At 41.3% G+C, this 22,295-nt stretch overlaps 1 long non-coding RNA gene across 1 annotated transcript in view; it reads right to left on the bottom strand.

Annotated features, from left to right (window-relative positions):
* Positions 1 to 5,796: 5,796 nt before the first annotated feature.
* The window catches only part of LOC122553696 (uncharacterized), a 117,512-nt gene continuing 101,013 nt past the window's right edge, over positions 5,797 to 22,295 (bottom strand). The window contains exon 5 of the long non-coding RNA XR_006312792.2: positions 5,797 to 6,048. This is a non-coding gene — a long non-coding RNA (uncharacterized LOC122553696). The remainder of the gene's footprint in view (positions 6,049 to 22,295) is intronic.

Here is a 22,295-nt window from a genome sequence, read left to right as displayed (position 1 = left end):
ATTTGGATACACAACTGACTCAAAGGTAAAAGACAGACGGCGGTGGTGGAGGGTTGTTTTTCAGACCGGAGACCTGTGACCAATGGAGTGGTACAAGGATCGGTGCTGGGTCCACCACTTTTCATCATTTACATAAATGATTTGGATATGAATATAGAAGGTACAGTTAGTAAGTTTGCAGATGACACCAAAATTGGATGCGTAGTGGACAGTGAAGAGGGTTACCTCAGATTACAATGGGATCTGGACCAGATGGACCAATGGGCTGAGGACTGGCAGATGGAGTTTAATTCAGATAAATGTGAGGTGCTGCATTTTGGAAATGCAAATTAAAGCAGGATTTATACACTTAATGGTAAGGTCCTAGGGAGTATTGCTGAACAAAGAGATCTTGGAGTGCAGGTTCATAGTTCCTTGAAAGTAGAGTCGCAGGTAGATAGGAGAGTGAAGAATGCATTTGGTATGCTTTCCTTTACTGGTCAGAGCATTTAGTATAGGAGTTGGGAGGTCATGTTGCAGCTGTACGGGACATTGGTTAGGCTGCTTTTGGAATATTGCGGACAATTCTGGTCTCCTTCCTATCAAAAGGATGTTGTGAAACTTGAAAGGGTTCAGAAAAGATTTACAAGGATGTTGCTAGGGTTGGAGGATTTGAGCTATAGGGAGAGACTGAATAGTCTGAGGGTGTTTTCCCTGGAGCGTCAGAGGCTGAGGGGTGACCTTATAGAGGTTTATAAAATCATGAGGGGTGTGGATAGGATAAAGTGAGGACTGCAGATGCTGGAGATGAGAGCTGAACAATCTGTTGCTGGAAAAGCACAGCAGGTCAGGCAGCATCCAAGGAGCAGGAGAATTGACGTTTTGGGCATAAGCCCTTCTTCAGGAATGAGGAGGGTGTGCCAAGCAGGCTAAGATAAAAGGTAGGGAGGAGGGACTTGGGGGAGGGACGTTGGGAATGCAATAGGTGGAAGGAGGTTAAGGTGAGGGTGATAAGCCGGAGAGGGGGTGGGGGCAGAGAGGTCAGGAAGAAGATTGCAGGTCAAGAAGGCGATGCTGAGTCCGAGGGTTGGGACTGAGAAAAGGTGGGGGGAAAGGAAATGAGGAAGCTGGAGAAATCTGCATTCATCCCTTGTGGTTGGAAGGTTCCTAGGCGGAAGATGAGGTGCTCTTCCTCCAGGCGTCGTGTTGCCATGCTCTGGCGATGGAGGAGGCCAAGGACCTGCATGTCCTTGGTGGAGTGGGAGGGGGAGTTAAAGTGTTCAGCCACGGGGCGGTTGGGTTGGTTGGTGTGGGTGTCCCAGAGGTGTTCTCTGAAACGTTCCGCAAGTAGGCGGCCTGTCTCTCCAATGTATAGAAGGCCACATCGGGTGCAGCGGATGCAGTAAATGATGTGTGTGGAGGTGCAGGTGAATTTGTGACGGATATGGAAGGATCCCTTGGGGCCTTGGAGGGAAGTGAGGGGGGAGGTGTGGGCGCAAGTCTTGCATTTCTTGCGGTTGCAGGGGAAGGTGCCAGGAGTGGAGGTTGGGTTGGTGGGGGGTGTGGACCTGACAAGGGAGTCGCGGAGGGAGTGGTCTTTCCGGAACGCTGATAGGGGAGGGTAGGGAAATATATCCTTGGTGGTGGGGTCTGTTTGGAGGTGGCGGAAATAAACAAAACCTTTTCCCGGGGTGGGTAAGTCCCGAACTAGAGGGCATAGGTTTAGGGTGAAGGGGGAAAGATTTAAAAGGGACCTCTTCGTGCAGAGGTTGGTAAATGAATGGAATGAGCTGCCAGAGGAAATGGTGGAGGCAGGTACAATTACAATATTTAGAAGGCATCTGGATGAGTGTATGAATAGAAAGAGTTTGGAGGGATTGCGCCGGTTGCCGGCAGGTGGAACTAGATTGGATTTAGATATCTGGTTGGCATGGACTAGTTGGACCGAAAGGTCTGTTTCCGTGCTGTACTTCTCTATGACTCTATGATTCTATATGTGTCAGTGGAGAAAGAATAGGTGCAGAAATAAAAAGAAAACATAGGAGAACAACCACAGACATGGAAGAGAATGACAGAAGGCAACCAATATTTCTCATGCATATGTTGACTCCACAGATTACACATCTACCCAGAATGTTAATGCAGCCAAATGATTACTCACAAAAAGAATCAGGAGACTGCTACTTTGTAGTTTTGCAAACCAGTCTGCGCTTACTGCCCTGCATGGAAACTTGTAACACAAACTCATGCTCCACGTATTGCTACAGTTCAAATGTTCAACTTTAATTGGAAGATTGTACGTGTTGTTTTAATAATACAATGATTTTTAAAGTCTACCTAAAGAAGTTGCAGCTTAGATGCTCTTTGTCTGTGGCTAATTTTGTTTTTTTTCTAAGTGCCTAAATGATGAGGAGCCTGTACTAGCAACATTAAAAAAAACTTTTTTAATTGGTAACTATTTCACAAATTAAAGTTGCCTGCCTTATAATTATTGACATAAAAAGTCTTCTGAAAGTAAAATGTGCCTCTGCTGCATTATGTTTGAAATCAGAACTGGTGATGAACAATTTAATTAAAGGAGGAACAAAAGCAGTACTGGAAAGATTCAGCAGAAATGGGTGGCATGGTGGCTCAGTGGTTAGCACTGCTGCCTCACAGCACCAGGGACCTCTTCGTGCAGAGGTTGGTAAATGAATGGAATGAGCTGCCAGAGGAAGTGGTGGAGGCAGGTACAATTACAATATTTAGAAGGCATCTGGATGAGTGTATGAATAGAAAGAGTTTGGAGGGATTGCGCCGGTTCAATTCCTGCCTTGGGCAATTGTCTGTGTGGAGTTTGCACATTTCCCCCACGTCTGCATGGGTTTCCTCTGGTTTCCTCCCACAATCCAAAGATGTGCAGAATATGTGAATTGGCCATGCTAAATTTCCTGTAGGTGCAGGGCTAAATGTAGGGGAATGGGTCTGGGTGGGTTGCTGTTCCGAGGGTCGGTGTGGACTTGTTGGGCCGAAGGGCCTGTTTCCACACTGTAGGAAATCTAATCTAATCTGGCAGCACCTGTGGAGAGAAACCAGAATTAACTGAGTTCTGAAGAAGGGTTACTGGACCTTAAACATTAATCCTGCTTTTTCTTCACAGATGCTGCCAGATCTGTTGAGATTTTCCAACAATTTTTGTTTGTATTTCCAGTATCTGCAGTTATTTGGTATTAAGGTGGTTGAAAAAGTGATTTAAAAAACACAAATATAGATTAAAAACCTCACTTGAAGTTCAGCAGCAAGTTGGTCATAAGCAGGGGAAAAAAACAATTTTGAGCTTGCAAACAGGCTGGTAAAGAGATCATATCAATGAGGAAATTACAATAAAGCTAAAGATGAAAAATCTGGGAAACAGAAGGAGACAGGGGACAACAGATGGAGAAGGACACCATTGCAAACTAGTTGCTATTCTACTATTGTAAAAAAGTTATAACGTTAGATTTACAGGATGCTGGACAAACTCAACAGATCTGGCAACATCCAAGAAGATGGAAACAGAATTAACATTTTGAGATTAATGCCCTTTTTTGGAAGTCTGACTCTTCTGAAGAGTTATATCAGACTTGAAACGCCAACTGCATTTCTCTTTCCAAATGCTACCAGGCCAGCTGAGTTTCTGCAGCACATTGTATTTTATTTCAAACCTTCAACATCTATGATATTTAGCTTTTATATATTGGTATCTTGTACATGTTGCCTCATGTTATTAATATATTGCACATTGCAAGTACATTTCCTTCAATGTGCCTGAGGTATACTGAGTGTTAAACATTACAATAGGTAAATGGGACAGAAAGGAAAATAAAAAATTTGCATTTATATAATATTGCTCACGACCTCAGAATATCCCAAAGTGCTTTAAGACTAACTAGGTACTTTTAAAAATGTATGTAATTATTGGAAATTAAGAAATAACGCTGCCAATTTGTCCACAACAAACTCTAGCAAGCAACAATGAGTAGATCGTCTGTTTATGGGATATTAGTTGAAGGGTAAATGTTGGCCAGGAAACGGGGTGGATGCTCCTTTTTTCTCCAAGAAGCATAACAGAATCTTTTATCTAAGATTGGGAAGCATGACATCTCCCAGTGGTGGGCACCCTATTCGCAATGCTGCATTCCCTCAGTACTTGAACGGCATTAACAGCTGAGAATATAAAGCTTGTCTCTGAAGTCAGACTCAAATTCATAACTGACATTCTCAAAGGCAAGTACACCAACCCTGAGCCAAAGCTAATATCTAGACACTCATTTTATCAATACTGTCCCTCATTGAGCTAGTTAGGGGATTTCTTGGACTTTAGAAAGTTGGTGTTAGTGGTCTTGTCCTTCACTTGTCATAAGTAGATGATAAATACGAGGGTAATAATATGTCAGAGATGGGAGCTCTCAGCTCTTCATTTTCTTCTCAATGCATCTAGAGAGCGCCTAAAACTGGGAGGAAGATTTGCACAGGAACTGGAGCGCAAAGTTGGCATAAGGTATCTTTATTTCCTTCAGTGATTTTGCACAAACAGTGTTTTTTGTTCCAGAAGCTTGGTGGTTGCCACCAGGAATGTAGCAAAATATTTTGTAGGCCTGCAGCTACGCACCTGTTTCCATGCCCCAATCCTCGTACATGGCTATGTCAGGAGGTAGCCCATGTGGGCTCCCAAGGCAGAAACCTGAATGGATTTATCCACTCACAGATGTAGACAATGCTGCCTGCTACTGCACAGCAGTTGTGACGCTCCCAGTGGCAATCACTTCCCAGATAAAGCTCACACATTATACACGCTGTGAATTGTGAAAGCATAAGTCTGACATTGTCTTGTGATCAAACCATGAGTTGGCATGTTTGCCAATGCCTGACTGGGCATGCCAGCAGAAAATGGCTATGTTCCTTCAAAACTATTTAAAATAGCTGTAGTATGTCCCTTTTCTAAATGCAATGCTCAAAACATTTTGTGGCACTTTTAAAACATTGCTGAAAAAATTAGCAATTCTCATGCTGACATGAGAAAATTAAAACAGTCAGACCCACTTGGCACTATTTCTTCTTGCAGCTGGGAAACAATATATAGATCTAAGCAGAAGAAGGCTTAACAAATTCACCAATTTCAAGAAATCCTATCATTGTATACGTCCATCATTTTTAGAAATTTATTAAGGGTATATTTTAAACCAAGACATTTAATCTTTGATGAAATTACATAAAATTGCAAATGATGTTCCTTAAGTTAACAGACTCCAAATTAACTACAATGCCATATAACCATTATATAATCAAATATTTAGAAGATTGTGAATAGTTATTTCAGGTAGTGCATTTGATGATGTATCACTGAATCTTACTTGGAATAAAACATTGTTTACACTTTTCACCCGACTCCACTCTCAGCCTCCTCACTCCCTACTCCTTTTCTCCTCCGGTAACCCTGGTCGGGAGCTGTTGAACAATCAATAGATCTGCACTTGGAATGTTACGTATTAATGCAAAAACTTTCCTAACAGGATGTTTCATTTAGCTACTTCATTGTTTTATGCAGGTGCTTAATCTAAATGCCTAAGTGCACTTAGAAATAATTTGTTTAGCGGAACATGGGGTGAGGTCATATTTGGCTATTCACATGTCCACCACACAAAAATCACATGGTATTGTTTACTATTTTGGTGTTAAAATTCCAGTGAATGCTCTAGACTAACGGATTCCTGGAAATAACATTGAAACCTTTTCATATGACGAGGATATTGCAAGATAGAAGAAATAACTATACTTCAATAAATTGCCTCATAGAACTTTCTGTTTCTTTAATAACACTTGGCTTCAAAAGCTCACAGAGACTCAAAACGATTTGCACACACTTGTTCTTTTTTATGAAGGGTTTTAAAACAAGTTTCTGCTTTGGTGGGATTGATTGCTCAGTGCATAAGCCGATTGAATTTGGATTTGAGCCAGATTCTTCCCCAGCACAGGCTGTTTCACGGGTCACTTGGTGTGAGCTGGTTTCTTACTCGTTGTGAAATGTGAGAAGAATAGAGCAAATACCACCTGTGAATACAAAATGCACAATACTAATTAAAAGCTAAATGGTAAAAGCACTTCATTAGACAATAGGACTAGTTGGCGAAAATAATTTGGAGCATGCATCATCTCATAATAATTTGGTTAACTGTTTAGAGCCTGGATTTGATTTCATGTCATTAATTGATCTCATCAGCTATCTAATGTTCATATACCACTGATTTTATATTTTCTGCCTTTCACAACTGATGACTGTGGACAAATCATTGGGTGCCAGTATTGATGCTGAGTGGTCAATGGGAATGTCAATGAGCAGTGTGCCTAAAATCTCAGCACACCCAATCATTTCCCTTAATCATGCTGATTGTTCTCTGATTTTCCATCCAGGTACAAGTCTTAATTCAAGGATTAGTTAAAATTTAAAAGACTGCAAATAAAAGAGAGAGAAGTTATCTAACGGGACAGTTAGTTGGGGTTGTACCTGTGAATAGTGAGCACGGCAAACTGTTTGAGTGGTCAACCAAAAGAATGTTGTTAGTTATATTTCCTTTGAGAAACTGGATGGTTTTGATGGAAACTTGTGTTGTTGTGCGTTACTTTGATGCATTAACTTGTCTATTCCCTGCCTAAACTATTGAGTGTTTCCAGAATTTTCTGCTTTCACTTTAGAGCTCTGTCAACTGCATATTGAAAATAATATTTTTATGATTACTCAGGCTGATTGTGCAGTTTACCCACCAAACACCAAACACCAATTCATCAAACCTTTTTTCTGATAGTGGACAGCTGAATTTCACAGGTTGTTCGAGCAGCATAGTCTTAGGCATTATCTGGGCTGGTATATCTCTTTGCTAGGACATTAACCCTTTGAAGAATTTTAGCAGCATTTATCCCCATATAGCTTAAGACTAAACAACCATACATATAATCGTCAACATCCATAACGTTTGTCATATAGCTTGCTTCATTTTTGTAAATTATCTGTTCCAGAATTATCTGCCATTAAAAATCTTCTCTAATGATTTTTGTTTTCTATTTGTCCAGCATTCATAAATAATTTTAAGTCATTCTTTAACAGTTTTCCTGATCTTGATACAGTATCATAAATCTGATATGGTCCTTACAGCAGTATACACCTGTATTGGGCTAATAGCTATATGCTAATATCTAGACTGCTTCATCATTAATGTCAGATGACATCAGATGACATGGACCCAGGGGCTAATCGAAGAAGTTTCCAGTGAAATCCTGCTGAATGATACCTCCATCCATAGTGTAAATTGTTACATGCAAATTTATGAATTAAGGGCAGGTTTTAGCCAAATCAACACCAAACCTGTTCCACCACCAATAAGATCATGCTGATCTGATTGTAGCTTCAATTCTACTTTCCTGTACTCCCAACCTTTCAGTTAGTTAGTAAAGATTCATTCATTTACACTACTATGCTGTTCAGTCGTCAGCTACCTAACGCTCTCAGAACCACATTGTAGTATATATACACAACAAAGAAAATTAGGAGGAGAACATGAGAATTTGAGTCAATTGTCTTTCTCTTAATGAGGAGAAAGTGAGGTCTGCAGATGCTGGAGATCAGAGCTGAAAATGTGTTGCTGGAGAAGCGCAGCAGGTCAGGCAGCATCCAGGGAACAGGAGAATCGACGTTTCGGGCATGAGCCCTTCTTCAGGAATGAGGAAAGTTTGTCCAGCAGGCTAAGATAAAAGGTAGGGAGGAGGGACTTGGGGGAGGGGCGTCGGAAATGTGATAGGTGGAAAGAGGTCAAGGTGACTGCCCCGGCCAACCCATTGTCTCCGCCTGCTCCTGCCCCACCGAACTCATCTCCGCATACCTTGACACCGTCCTGTCCCCCTTAGTCCAAGAACTCCCCACCTACGTTCGGGACACCACCCATGCCCTCCACTTGCTCTATGATTTTCGCTTCACCGGTCCCCAACGCCTTATTTTCACCATGGACATCCAGTCCCTGTACACCTCCATCCCCCATCACGAAGGACTCAAAGTCCTCCGCTTCTTCCTTTCCCACCGTACCGACCAGTACCCTTCCACTGACAACCTCCTTCGACTGACTGAACTAGTCCTCACCCTGAACAACTTCTCTTTCCAATTCTCCCACTTCCTCCAAACGAAAGGAGTAGCCATGGGCACCCGCATGGGCCCCAGCTATGCCTGCCTCTTCGTAGGATATGTGGAACAGTCCATCTTGCGCAACTACACTGGCCGCACCCCCCACCTTTTCCTCCGCTACATCGATGACTGTATCGGCGCCGCCTCATGCTCCCACGAGGAGGTTGAACAGTTCATCCACTTCACCAACACCTTCCACCCCGACCTCAAATTCACCTGGACAGTCTCAGATTCCTCCCTCCCCTTCCTCGACCTCTCTATTTCTATCTCAGTCAACCGAATCAACACAGACATCTACTACAAACCGACCGACTCCCACAGCTACCTGGACTACACCTCCTCCCACCCTGCCCCCTGTAAAAACGCCATCCCATTGTCCCAATTCCTTCGACTCTGCCGCATCTGCTCCCAGGAGGACCAGTTCCAAAAACGTACAACCCAGATGGCCTCCTTCTTCAAGGACCGCAATTTCCCCCCCGACGTGGTCGACGATGCCCTCCACCGCATCTCCTCCACTTCACGCTCCTCCGCCCTTGAGCCCCGCCCCTCCAACCGCCACCAGGACAGAACCCCACTGGTCCTCACCTACCACCCCACCAATCTCCATGTACAGCGCATCATCCGCCGTCATTTCCGCCACCTCCAAACGGACACCACCACCAAGGATATATTTCCCTCCCCTCACCTATCAGCATTCTGTAAAGACCACTCCCTCCGTGACTCCCTCGTCAGATCCACACACCCCCACCAACCCAACCTCCACTCCCGGCACCTTCCCCTACAACCGCAGGAGGTGCAAGACTTGCGCCCACACCTCCCCCCTCACCTCCCTCCAAGGCCTCAAAGGAAATTTCCATATCCGCCACAGATTCACCTGCACCTCCACACACATCATCTATTGCATCCTCTGCACCCGATGTGGCCTCCTCTATATTGGGGAGACAGGCCGCCTACTTGCGGAGCATTTCAGAGAACACCTCTGGGGCACCCGGACCAACCAACCCAACCACCCTGTGGCTCAACACTTCAACTCCCCCTCCCACTCCACCAAGGATATGCAGGTCTTTGGACTCCTCCATCGCCAGGCCACAACAACACGACGGTTGGAGGAAGAGCGCCTCATCTTCCGCCTAGGAACCCTCCAACCACAAGGGATGAACTCGGATTTCACCAGTTTCCTCATTTCCCCTCCCCCCACCTTGTCTCAGTCAAATCCATCGAATTCAGCACCGCCTTCCTAACCTGCAATCTTCTTCCTGACCTCTCCGCCCCCACCCCAGTCTGACCTATCACCCTCACCTTGACCTCTTTCCACCTATCACATTTCCGACGCCCCTCCCCCAAGTCCCTCCTCCCTACCTTTTATCTTAGCCTGCTGGACAAACTTTCCTCATTCCTGAAGAAGGGCTTATACCCAAAACGTCGATTCTCCTGTTCCCTGGATGCTGCCTGACCTGCTGCGCTTCTCCAGCTCTTTCTCTTAATGAGGTCTTGGTGGTTCACGTCCTCAAAATTGGACTCCACAATCGATCCTTCTTTAGACAGTTTTTGATGATTTTTTGTTTAGTTCATCTTCAGTGTCACAGCCAGATACCAACTATTATGAGAAGGTGACATTCAACTTTGCAAACATGTTTGCCTTCCAAGGAGAAGATAATGCTGCATATGCACCTCTCACTTCTTCAAACCAACCAGAGAACACCCTTGGAAATTGATATATTTGGCAGAATAGACTTGTTGGGGGGGGGGGGGGTGTAGGGTGTAGCAGAATGAGGACGCAAATCCAGTTAGATTATGATGTAAACTGTTTATGAACAGACAAAAGTTTGGGTGAGGGGTTTTGTGGAATATGTAGGGTTAATAGCTATATCCCAGTTGCTACACTCTATCGTTCGTGATGTCAGATCACATAGGAATGTGTGAAGAATTGCTGAACTTTGCCTCTGAACATTGTGTAAATTAATAAACATTCATCAGATTTCATTATTGTAGTGTCCAATCCTTGACATCCCATAGTTCTGACAACCTGTTCCTGATAGTTATATAGTTGAATTGCCAACAGTGTGGGGGACATACAATTTTAGTAAGCACTAATCTTCAGTCAAAACAATGGAGTGGTGATTTTGGCTGCTACCATTTTGTAAGCAAGCACTATCATTATAATGGTAGTGATTTGTTTTATTCTTTAATATTGTGAAATAACTGAATTCTGAAGTTCTCAACTGAATCAAGACATCATACTTAATCTCTGATTTTTGTAAAGCATTTTCCATAGAAATTTCTTTGCCAAAGATCAAAAAAACAATTTCTTTCAAAATAATCTGTTAAATAGACTTCAAAACTATTGAAATATGTGCAAAATGAGTCAAACATAAATGTGTTACATTTTACCCAAAATGTCGATTTGACCTACCACCACGACTGTGTAGACAGGCCTAGGCTATTGTAGCTGTTTCGCCTTCTAACAGGTTTAAGAAATGCTTTTTGAGCACTATTCGCTTTTACAATTCCAGTTTGACTATGCAAACTTTAATTATGAGTATTTCAGACACTTTTTCAAAATAAGCTTCGATTTTAAGAATGTATGTTATAAATTAATTGTGTTTAATTGTGTGCAGGTGATAGGAATTAATTGGGGTTTCATTTGACCCCGATAAATAAATACTGCATAAAATTGCAGCTGTTGGGTTAGGAGCTGTTTATCTGCAATACATATCTCTTTAAATAATATAGAAATGTATAAAGGCAGCTTCCATTTCCATCTTTCTCCAACTGATTTTCTGGAATAGAACAACAGAATAGCTTGAAAGTGCAAACTGATGGTAATTAAATGATCAACGTACACAAGGAAATGTTTTCCACTTTAAAAATTGGAGAAATTTATAGAGAGGAGCAATTAACAGCAGTTAACTAGGCAACACGTATGTTTCTGTTTTGAAATTGCATTGTAAGTTTATTAAACCATCTTTCTTGCATTGCTGGCTAAATTCAGGGGAAATCCTTGCTTATAATATTTTCTTCTTTTTACCTACGAGTGTGCTTCATCTGCTACCCCCATGTAGTAAGTGCACAGATTATAACAAAAGAAGCAAAGAAGATGAAAAACTACCTCTTTAATAAACTACAAGACTCCAACAAGAAATTTTAAAATTATAAAATATTAATTTGGTCAAGGAATTGTATTTATATGGTTTAGGTAACTTTTAATCTTTCCAAACAAAGTTTTAAAACTTAAAGTTGGAGTCAATGTTTCTTTCACTTCACCAGTTTTCATGATTGCGTGCACCATTTGCTGATGCACAAGGTCTTTGGTTGTTTGAAATGTGTTTGTTAATTTCTTCTTAGATAAATTGTGATTGACATGGATGTATAAAACACAACAGTCTATCATTGGGGAAAATTTGATAGCCCAGTAGCCAGGATCAAGTAAATACCTGCCAGAGAGCTAGTGGTCTCCACATCCAGCGATGAGGCCGTCTACCAATGGTGAACAGTTAGAACATCTCAGAAATGTCCCTAATTTGGTTCTTTATGAAGCGAATTGACTTTTCAATTCCTTGCAGAAGATAGAAAATCTTACTCTGGGCAAGTTCCCGAGTGGTGCGAATGCATCAGAAACCATTCAAAACTCCTTCCCCATTTTTTTTCTAGGGTTTCTCTCTCTCTTGTTTCCAAGTCAGCCACAATAGGACTGGGAAAATTCAACCCATTCATACTATGGAAATTCTATGTTTCTATTGATCGAATCTGATTTAGTGCATTACTATAAGACTGGGTATTGTTTCCATTTGTAATTGCCCATATACAATGAGATCCCATTGTTCACTAGCAATGTAAATGTCACCACAAAGAGATTGAACATGTAGTTCTTTAACCGAGATCAGACTTCTGCACGTACTAGCATTTGATGATAATCTTTGGATTCAGGATACACAAAGGGGGAGCAGCAGGAAATGGAGGTCAGGCTAAAAGCTGTTGTGATTCCACTTCCTGTGATTTCCCACCAGCTGCATTTTGTGTGCTGGAATTCATAAATTTACGAGGACCAATCTAGCATCTGTTTCCTGCTCACTAATTCTAAGCATGTCTGTGGCAGGTGGAGTGGAATTCCAGACTGAATGTCTTTGTATTTCTGTCTGTGGCCCTTGTCAATTTTGGAATTTTCTGTCAGAAGTGTCAGTTGGCATGAACTATCTACCCTAATGGTATTTTCAAATTCTGTGCTAACGAATGGAAAACATGAAACATGCATACAATCATCATTTACGCTAAAGCAGAAATGGAAACCATAATTATGCCACTGACCATATATTTCAGCCTTGACATATAACTCTGCCAAAGACTAATGTTAACTATCTTCACAGGATGGAAGTCAGAAGGAAATTTATCGCTGTTCTTTGTCATGTTCTCTAGGACACCTGCAGCCAAGCTGCAACGTAAGTGCGGCACTGTCAATAGCAATCCACATTTTTTCTATTCTTTCATTGGTAAGGATAGTGTTCATAGCTCTTTCAACTGCAACAACCCATGTGTCTTGTCAAATGATGGCTCTGTGGTTAGCACTGCTGCCCCACAACACCAGGGTCCTGGGCTTGATTCCAACCCTGGGTGACTGTCTGGGTGGGGTTTGTGCATTCTCCCTGTGTCTGCAGGGTTTCCTCCCACAATCCAAAGATGTGCAGGTTAGGTGAATTGGTTGTGCTTAATTGTCCAGGCTAGATGGATTAGTTACGAAGGTTGCAGGGATAGGAATGAGGCGGGGAGTGGGAAGGCCGTTTGGGGGGATGTTGTGGGCTGAATGGCTTGCATCCACACTATAGTGATTCTATTCTATGATTCAAAGATTAATGTGCATGCAGCCAGACCATTCTGCTCTTGCACCACCTTTAGAATTGCACCCTTTATTTTATATTGCTCTTCCAATTGAAACAAGCCATTTCACACTTCCCTGTATTAATTTCATCTGCCACTGGTCTGCCACCAGTATGTCGATGTCCTTTTGAAGTTCAATACTTCATAGTTCATAATATTTCCAAGCGTTGAATCATCTGAAAATTTTGGACTTGTGCCAAGTACCTCAAGCCCTATGTCACTAATGTACATCAGGAATGGCAAACTTGCAACTGCTTGGGCATTCTACCACAATACTCATCCACAGAATTATAGAGTCATAGATATATACAGCACCCTTATTATTCATACACCCATCTAGATGCCTTTTAAATGTTGTAATTGTATCAGCCTCCACCATTTCCTCTGGCAGTTCATTCCATACACATACCAACCTCTGTGTGAAAAAGTTCCCCCTTAGGTTCTCTTTAAATTTTTCCCCTCACCTTTAACCCTTACCCTCTAGTTTTAGACTCCTGCACTCCAGGAAAAAGATCTTGTCTGCTTATCCTATCCATGCCCCCATCATTTTATAAATCTTTATAAGGCCATCCCTCTGGTTCGAAAGTCCCATAAACCACAACTCTCTATTTCCTGTCACTCGGTTCATTTTATATTTATGATGCTACTGTCCCTTTTACTCCACATATTATAACTTTGCTTGCAAGTCTGCATGCAGCATTTTCTCAAATGTCATATTGGAAGTCCTTGTATACCACAACAACAGCGCTAGCTTTGTCAAACTTGTCAGCAAACTTGTCAAGAAAACATTGACAAGTTAGTTACACCAATTTGCCCTTGACAAATCCATGCTGATTTTCCTTCATTAATCCACATTCACCCAAGTGATTATTCATTTTGTCCTGATGACTTAGTTCTGTAATATACAAATCAATGCAGCCAATTTTCACACAGCAAGCTGTCAAAAACAGCAATTTGATAATGCCCAGAGATTTATGTTTATGATAAGTATTGACTGTTTAGCCAGAAGTACATCCCCTACTCTTGAATTAGTGCCAATGAAGGCTATGACACCTAGCACAGCAAGCAGATACAGCTCCAATTTAATATTTCATCTGAAAGATGACACTCTGATGACTGGGACTTGAACCTAGATTCATGTGATTCAGAGAACAGAATGCTACCAACTAAGCCAAGAATGACACGTAGCAAACTGGTGACTGCAATGCTTGGAAGTTTCTTGCCTGATGAATTGGAAAGTATATGTACTATGTTGGGAATGTTTTACATCAGACTGGTTGTTCACATCACTTCATTGCAGTATCAACAAGAATCTGACCAGCCAATTAATTTTTGTACTTCACATAATATCAAGACAGAGAGCACAGTGACTGGATTCATTATAGGAATAGATTCCACTTCAAATAATTCCAGTAATTTTTAATTGACGGCAATTACTTTATAGTCCATTAAAAGTCTTGCACTTACAAAATTGGAAACATCCATTAGGTATCTTGAATATTTGTCAGCAATGAAATGCAAGCTTATGGTTGGTAACTAAATTCCAGGTACATAGCGATCCTAACATTACAAATATATTAACTCACAGGCTTTTTAAAAATGGTGCCAATGCCAGGAATCCCAAGATGGAGTGAGCTTTCCGTCTAAGGCAAGTAGGAGAATTGAGCCAGCATTCCAGTAAAGGGGCTCCCAAAGGGCATTGTAAATGAGGCACATTTATGACGATGGTGCAAGAAAACTCACTAGGGCACACAGAGAGAAACTTTCCATGAAATGCAATAAAAATGATATTTAGCCAATTTCTGTTAAGATTTAGCCAGGGTTCATTGGAGAGGTAACAGTACTGGGGCACTTAAATGCTGCACTACAATGTTCAGAGAAACAATGGTCCAAATTTTCTAAATTTAATGTGAAAACATGATGCTTCTCAAAAAGTACTAATTCCTCAGTGACTTGTAGAAAACATATGGAACTATTAAGCTTCAATCAATGCAATGGTTGGATTGGCCATACATTTTCCCTCATATTCTTCTCTCATTCAAGTGATGATTCATATGGAATAGAATTCTCATGGATTTGGCAATCTATAGTATTTTATCCAAAAATGTCCTGCATTTGTGAACCTGGACACTCAATACTGGTAGACTTAGGCATTGGTCCTAGTGGAATTCCTGAAGAAGGGCTTATGCCCGAAACGTCGATTCTCCTGCTCCTCGGATGCTACCTGGCCTGCTGTGTTTTTCCAGCACCACATTTTTCAACCCTACTTGAATTCAGCCTTATATTCCTCAATATCAAATACTTAACCCACTGGAGCATTTGAACACAATTCAACAAACAAAACACAATAAAGTAAAATAAGCATATGTTAGCTCGCTGAGCTTGAAGCTTTGTTTTCAGATGTTTTGTCACCATACTAGTTCACATCAACAGTGAGAGTCTACAAACAAGCAATCAAAATGCAACCGAAGACTATAGCCATGTTATCTTACATCAAAGGCATATTCAGAAATGACTTCCAGACCTACTCAGATCCCTTGGCATCATGGTAGCCGAAAAAAAACCTACCAACACATTTAGATACTACCAGCAAAACTAATGTCATTTACAAGATACCATGCAAGAACTGTTAAAAACAACACTACATTGGACAAACTAGCACGAAACTTGCCATCAGGATACATGAACACTAACTGGCCACCAAAAGACATGGCCCACTATCACTAGTTTCTATACATACAGACAAAGAAGAACACCACTTTGACTGGCTCAACACACATGAACTAGGACAGGTGAAACAAAGACATGCACGAGAATCCTTAGAGAGGCATGGCATTCTAACCAGAACTCCATCAATAAACACATTGATTTAGATCCTGTCTACCTTCCCTTGAAAAAAGGAACTGGAAATGACATCACCCACCTTAAGAAACCAAAACCTATAAATAGAGATGCAGGGCATACCACCAGCTCTCCCCAGAGACTCCCACTGATGGTGTTACCTAGGATGGTGATGAAACATCTGAAAACAAATCTTCCAGCTCAGTGAGCTAACTTATGCACTTATCATCAACCTAAGCTACAAATCTTCTCAAAAATCGCTAATAAAGTAAAATCTCAACTTTCCAGTAAACAGGTTCTAGTTTTAATAAGGCAAGAAAAATATGATTATAATGATGTGAAAGAATGCAGTTTGACTTCTTGGAAGAAGCCATTTCAGGAAACTGTGCAACATAAATGCCCTGGAACAGAGACAAAATACTTCATTATACACACGCAAATCATAGCAAATGGAAAGGAAACAACGATATGGGAAGTTAACAGGATTGTAAATGACAAATTAAAGTTACAAGACCTAAGTAAGCCATGTGAAAAACTTTTAATGTGACGATAGCAAACTACTGAGGATCTGTTAAAAACAAAGTGGAAAAAAAAATGAAGGAATAGAACTACAAACTGGATAGTGTTGGTAATCTGCACAGACGCTCAGAGTGTGAGAGCTCCAGTGTTCCTGTTATTGTTCTTACTGAACCCTTCACATTCTGGACCTTTTTAAAAATTCTTTTGAGAAGTACATGTCTCTTCATCTCATCTGAAAAGGGGAAAACGAGCCCATCATGGATTATTTAGCAGTTATGCGTTCTGTTCATCTTGTTCTCCTAGAAACCAATGGAAACAGACAATGCCAATGCTGTAGTGCAAAAGCAATCACAATGGAATCAGTGCTTGGCTGGAGACTTCCACACTTCACACTGTCCCCTTGGGAGCATATGGAAAAGCTGGTACTAGAAAGCAGACAGATTTATACCAGCATGTACCGCATCTGCTTCGCAGGATCAGACAGCTAGAGGCTCATTAATGACTGGCCCAAGCAAAGACTGCTGTTGTAGAATATTCAGCAAAATGGAGTCATCCGTGGGGGACTGCTTTGTATCTGGACCCATAACCATGAATTCTACTTTAATTTTTAAACTTTTATCTGGGTGAGGCACATCTAATTGGAACTGAAGCCGCAGATGTGGTTCTACCATCTTTCCTGGAGCAACAGCTATGTTACAATACACCACAGCCTCCATATAAGATTCTCTTCAGCATTTCTCCCAAACAATGTTTTCAGAAATTGTGCAGCCTTAATAATCTTGCACAGGCCCTTGGAGAATCTCACTACAGATGCAACTTGAATTTGATTTCTTCTGCCAATGTTTTACTTCTGTGCTGAGCTGCATGAATTTCAGAAAAAGTCTGAAATGTTTAATCCATGAACAGAAGGTACAATTTGTAAACTACGTTATACAATAAAAAAAATAACAAATTTAACTTTCTGATGCAGGGTTGTCCAGTAGAAGTTTTGGCTATGAGAATGAACAATAGGATTAAAGTGTTGCTGCTTTTGTCAAAATTTGAAGCTCAATTTCAATACATGTCAGTTCTCATGTTTTGAGATGGGTTATTAGATTCTGTATTAACTCAAACCATTATCCTCATTGGATGTGTCTTACTAGCTCTTGACTTGGCTCCCCTTTATTGGAAAGAACTACATATTTCCATAGGAGGAAGATCAACAGGAAGCTCTTTCTCTCCCAACAAAGCCGTCTTAAATCCTGGTGCCAACACCGACCTCACAATGACTGCAGCTGGGGGAAGTAAAGGCCATTTACTTTACGTAATAATTTTCTCAAATGGTCAGAATTCCTGAATCTCATTTCAGATTAGTTTGCTGTTTTATTTTTTCACTCCTTTATTATATTCTGACTTTTGTTTTCACATTAATTTGCTCTTTAGATTTGGATGTCTATTTTTTCCTTCCCTTGAACCTTGTTTCATTTTATTCTCTCTGAGGTATGAAAGCTTGTCGCTTTATTTTCTGAATTAATAATGAGGAAAAATTTCCTCTGATTGAGATGTTGTAAACATGACAGATGTGTTCACTAGTTTGAATATAATCACAAGCTTATTCTATTGGAAAAATTCTAGGAGTTTATTAGGAATAGTAAACATAGGAAATACTTCCTGCTATATTTGCAACATGAGTAAAACATGGAGGATGTGGCTCTGCTAAAAAACGTATAAGTGATCTTACACTAGCTCACTTCTTCTTGGGTTTTCTACTCCTGCTATTTATATATTGTTTGTGTTCCTCGTGCACTCAGTACAAGGCACAAGGATTGGAGAAGTCTGAAGAAGAGTTGCCAGAATTTTTTATGCACAAGCTTGAATGTGCATCATAGTTGAGAGGTGGTGGTGCATGCCATACCGCTAAATTAGCAATTTTCTGGGGACATAATTTCAAATCTTGCCATGGCAAAAACTGAAATTTGATTTGAAAAACTGATCTAATCATATACCTATTGTTGGTTGGTTCACCAATGTCTTTGAGGGAATCATAGAATCCCTACAGTGTGGACACAGGCCCTTCGGCCCAACAAGTCCACAGCAACCCTCCGAAGCGTATCCCATCCCTGAACACTATGGGGCAACTTAGTATGGCCAATTCACCTAATCTGGAAATCTTTGGATCGTGGGAGGAAACCAGAGCACCCGGAGAAAACTCACGCAGACTCGGGGAGAATGTGCAAACTGCGCACAGACAGTCACCCGAGGCTGGAAATGAGCCACTGTGCCACTGTGCTGCCCTGAAAGCAAGGAAATCTGCTGTTTTCACATGACTCCATGCCCAGAGCAATGTGGTTGTCTCTTAACTCCTGTTGGACAATAAAAGATGGGTAATAAGTGCTGGCCCAGCCAGTGATCCCAGCATCCCATGAACAAATAATTCCCAAATTATAAGAGCCTGTGTCCATCATCTATAAGGTACAAGGCAAAGTCAGGAATATGGTGGAATACACCTCACTTAACAGAATAAGTGAGGCTCCAAGAACACTCAAGGTGCTTTACACCATCCAGGACAAAGCAACCTGATTGGAACAACATCGATAAATATCCATTCCCTCTACTACAGTTGCTCAGTGGCAACAGTGTTTACCTTCTACAAGATGCACTGTGGAAGTTCACCAAGCCTCCATAGACAGCACTTTTTAAATGCACGACCATCCAGTGGGACAAGGACAGTAAGTACATAGGAACAGCATCACTTGCAAGTTGCTTCCAAGGGTCTCACTATGTAGAATTGGAAATATATGATGAGTAGTCACGTGAAACGTTAACCCTAAGGGAAAGCCGGTGTTTCTCATGCATAACAGAATAATACCAGTAGGTTTGCCATGGACTCTGATTGATAGCTTCTGTTGCCATGGAAAATGCACCAATTAATGATGATTAGCAGTTAACTGCCACGCCTAGTTTAAGTTTAAACCAGGTAGATTGACTTTGCTCAGGATATTGCCCTGAGAAATCAACTAGAAAATTGCTGTCACCTACTTTGATTAATTGAAACAGGCATAGTTCATGTATATGTTCTTTCTGTCTACAAAGAACAGAGCCCTGTGTATTTACCTGTGTAGCTTCCAGTATATCGGAGAAAGTGAGATTGCAGATGCTGGAGATAAGTGTCAAAAGGTGTGATGCTGAAATGCACAACTGGTCAGGCAGCAACCGAGGAGCCAGAGAGTTGACATTTCGAGCATTAGCTCTCCATCAGGTATCCTGATGAAGGACTTATGCTCAAAACATCAACTCTCCCTCTCCTCAGATGCTGCCTCACTGGCTGTGCTTTTCTAGCTCCAGATTCCAGTATATGCAAGCATACCAATATTGTGAGTCTGACTAACAATCCTAACTTGGTTGTCTGTGTAATTCTTTGCAAACTCAGTGTTACCAGCAAATTTTGTTTAATTACAGGACCACATCTGATGCTAGATAATCTCTTGCAAGTTTTACAAGCATATGCTGGATTTGGTGAGTACATTGCTTGTTGTGAACAAATGAACGGCCATGCTGTTTGATACGGTCCATAAATCTTGGGAATGAACAGCCTCCAGACCTGACATCAGAATGGCACTGAAATTCACATACCATATAACTCATTTGTGTGATAGGAAAAATGTCTTTTTGACTTCATGGCAGCATCCTATAAGATGTGAACTCCAGTCATGTTGCAACTGCACAGTAGCACCATGAAACAGCTATCTTCGTCAGTTGTATGGGATTGCAATCTACTAATACTCGACTGAATGGTTCTTCAAAATACTGGTAAGAGTATCAAAGGTTGCAGGTTTAACTACATATTGAGGTTTTCCTGCTACCTATCATACATAACACATTTTACAGTACTACGCTGTGACTACGTGAAGTCCTAGTGATATTAAATACTTGCTTATTGGTGCTTGCATTTTCCATGTTCCAAATGTCCTGCCTTTGACCACTGACAGTATCTCCTTTCAGCAACTGGACAGTTCAACTATTTGAGAAACAACTGTTCATTCTTCTATCGTAGGTCTATTAGGATGTTTCCACTTCCCTGTCAGAATTCCATTTTTAATATAATAGCACTCTGGAATCCTTTCAGCCTCAGCTTCACAGTGAGCTGTCTGTGCTAACATATTTAACTCTGGTTCTATTTCCTAAGTCCCAATTAGTACAGACATGCCAAACACTTCTTCTGAAAAAAGTCCACATTCTTTAAAGGATTTTCAGCTATCCTAAAATCTGCTTGTGGTATTATTGTGAGCTCTGGTGATGGATTTTGTTTGGGCATTGCTTTAGTCACTATACACAATGGAAAACCACCTGGAATCTGCTCTTGCAACCATTTCATCTCTTGGACTTGAACTTGCCATATTTATGGATCGGACAAAAAACCTGCAAATACTGGAATCCAAAGTAGACATCAGAAGGCTTGAAGAACACAACAAGTCAGGCAGCAAAGGGAGTTGGAGAAGCTTTTCTATTATTCTTCTGACCCCACCCAACCCAATGTAGCTCCCCCTACCCCCACATCCAGTCCTGAAGAAGGGTTATACCCAAAATGTTGACTTCTCCACTTCATGATGATGATAGGTGAAGCTGTAACATTCAATCCTGCCAAATTATTCCCCAGGACTAAATCCACTCTGTCCATCGTTACTTTATAACTAGCCTGACTCCTGCTCGTGCTGATACCAAATAACACTTCAAGTGGGCTTTGTATAATGAAACCAGAATTACTATTCCATTTACCAACACTTTGGCTTTCATTGAACTCTCTGGTGGGGAAACTAAATCCTTCTGCAACAAAAGAGTTTGAGTCACCTCTGCATCCCTTAGTCTCATTATGTGCTTAGCTGCATCATTTGAAGACAAAGGGAATGCTTTCCCTTTAGACAAAAACCCTTTATATCTGTCATCTACCCTATGTAATACAGCAGGGTTTACCTCTATTCATCTACTTGCATTTACCGCTATTATTCATTCCATGATATGAAAAATCCCATGTTTCATCCGTTTTTGATTGTTGGAAAAACCATCTGGCTCACTAATGTCCTTTAGGGAAGGAAACTGCCATCCTTACTTGGTCTGGCCTACATGTGACTCTAGACCAACAGCAATGTGGTTGACTCCTAACTGCCCTCTGGGCAATTAGGGATAGACAATAAATGCTGGCCTAGCCAGCAACACCCTCATCCTGTGAATTAATAAAAAGACAGCTGGAGTTGACTGTGCACTTTTCAGGACTAAAGGTGTTGGCCTTAAGCCCATTTATCCTTTTGTATGATATACAGTGAGAAAATACCTAATCAAGTCAGCTACTATTCTGTAGTAGCAACATGAATCCTACAAATGGCAATAATTTATCATCTGTTTTATATATTAGTTCAGGACTATTTTGGCCAGTGCACCCAGGAACCCTGGCTGCTCAGTTTCAAATAATGTACTGGTACTTTTAGCATCAACCTGAAAAGGCTGATAGAATCTCAGACTAACATTGCACCTAGAAAATGCTACTTGCAGCAGTGCAGTGCACCGTCAGAACTGGTTTCCCAGCCTAGGTTATATGTTCAAGTATCTGGAGCTAGGACTTGATCCCCATTGCTGTTTCCCCAACACCGCTATTGCAGGCACCCATTCTAACATCACCTCTGCCTTGGTGATTTCCAGGGTCAGTGATATTTGAGACAGAGCACAGGCAAATTGGCTAGTTTTTCTGGCTCCATTTTCATTTAAGTGCACTGAAAAAGTCAAGGCTTTGGCTGTTAGGTTGGGAGTCTGCTAGCAGGTTCTCCCATTCTATTTAAATTTCCTTTTCTCCTGCGAATATATAATATTGTGGAAAAAAATAGATGGAGGGATGGGGAATTTACTAGATGGATACAAGCCAAAA

The sequence above is a fragment of the Chiloscyllium plagiosum genome, unplaced genomic scaffold (assembly GCF_037043375.1).
Source record: "Chiloscyllium plagiosum isolate Xiang-an unplaced genomic scaffold, Cpla_swu_hap1 HiC_scaffold_8, whole genome shotgun sequence".
NCBI lineage: Eukaryota > Metazoa > Chordata > Chondrichthyes > Orectolobiformes > Hemiscylliidae > Chiloscyllium > Chiloscyllium plagiosum.
This window is presented reverse-complemented; position numbering and strand designations above follow the sequence as displayed.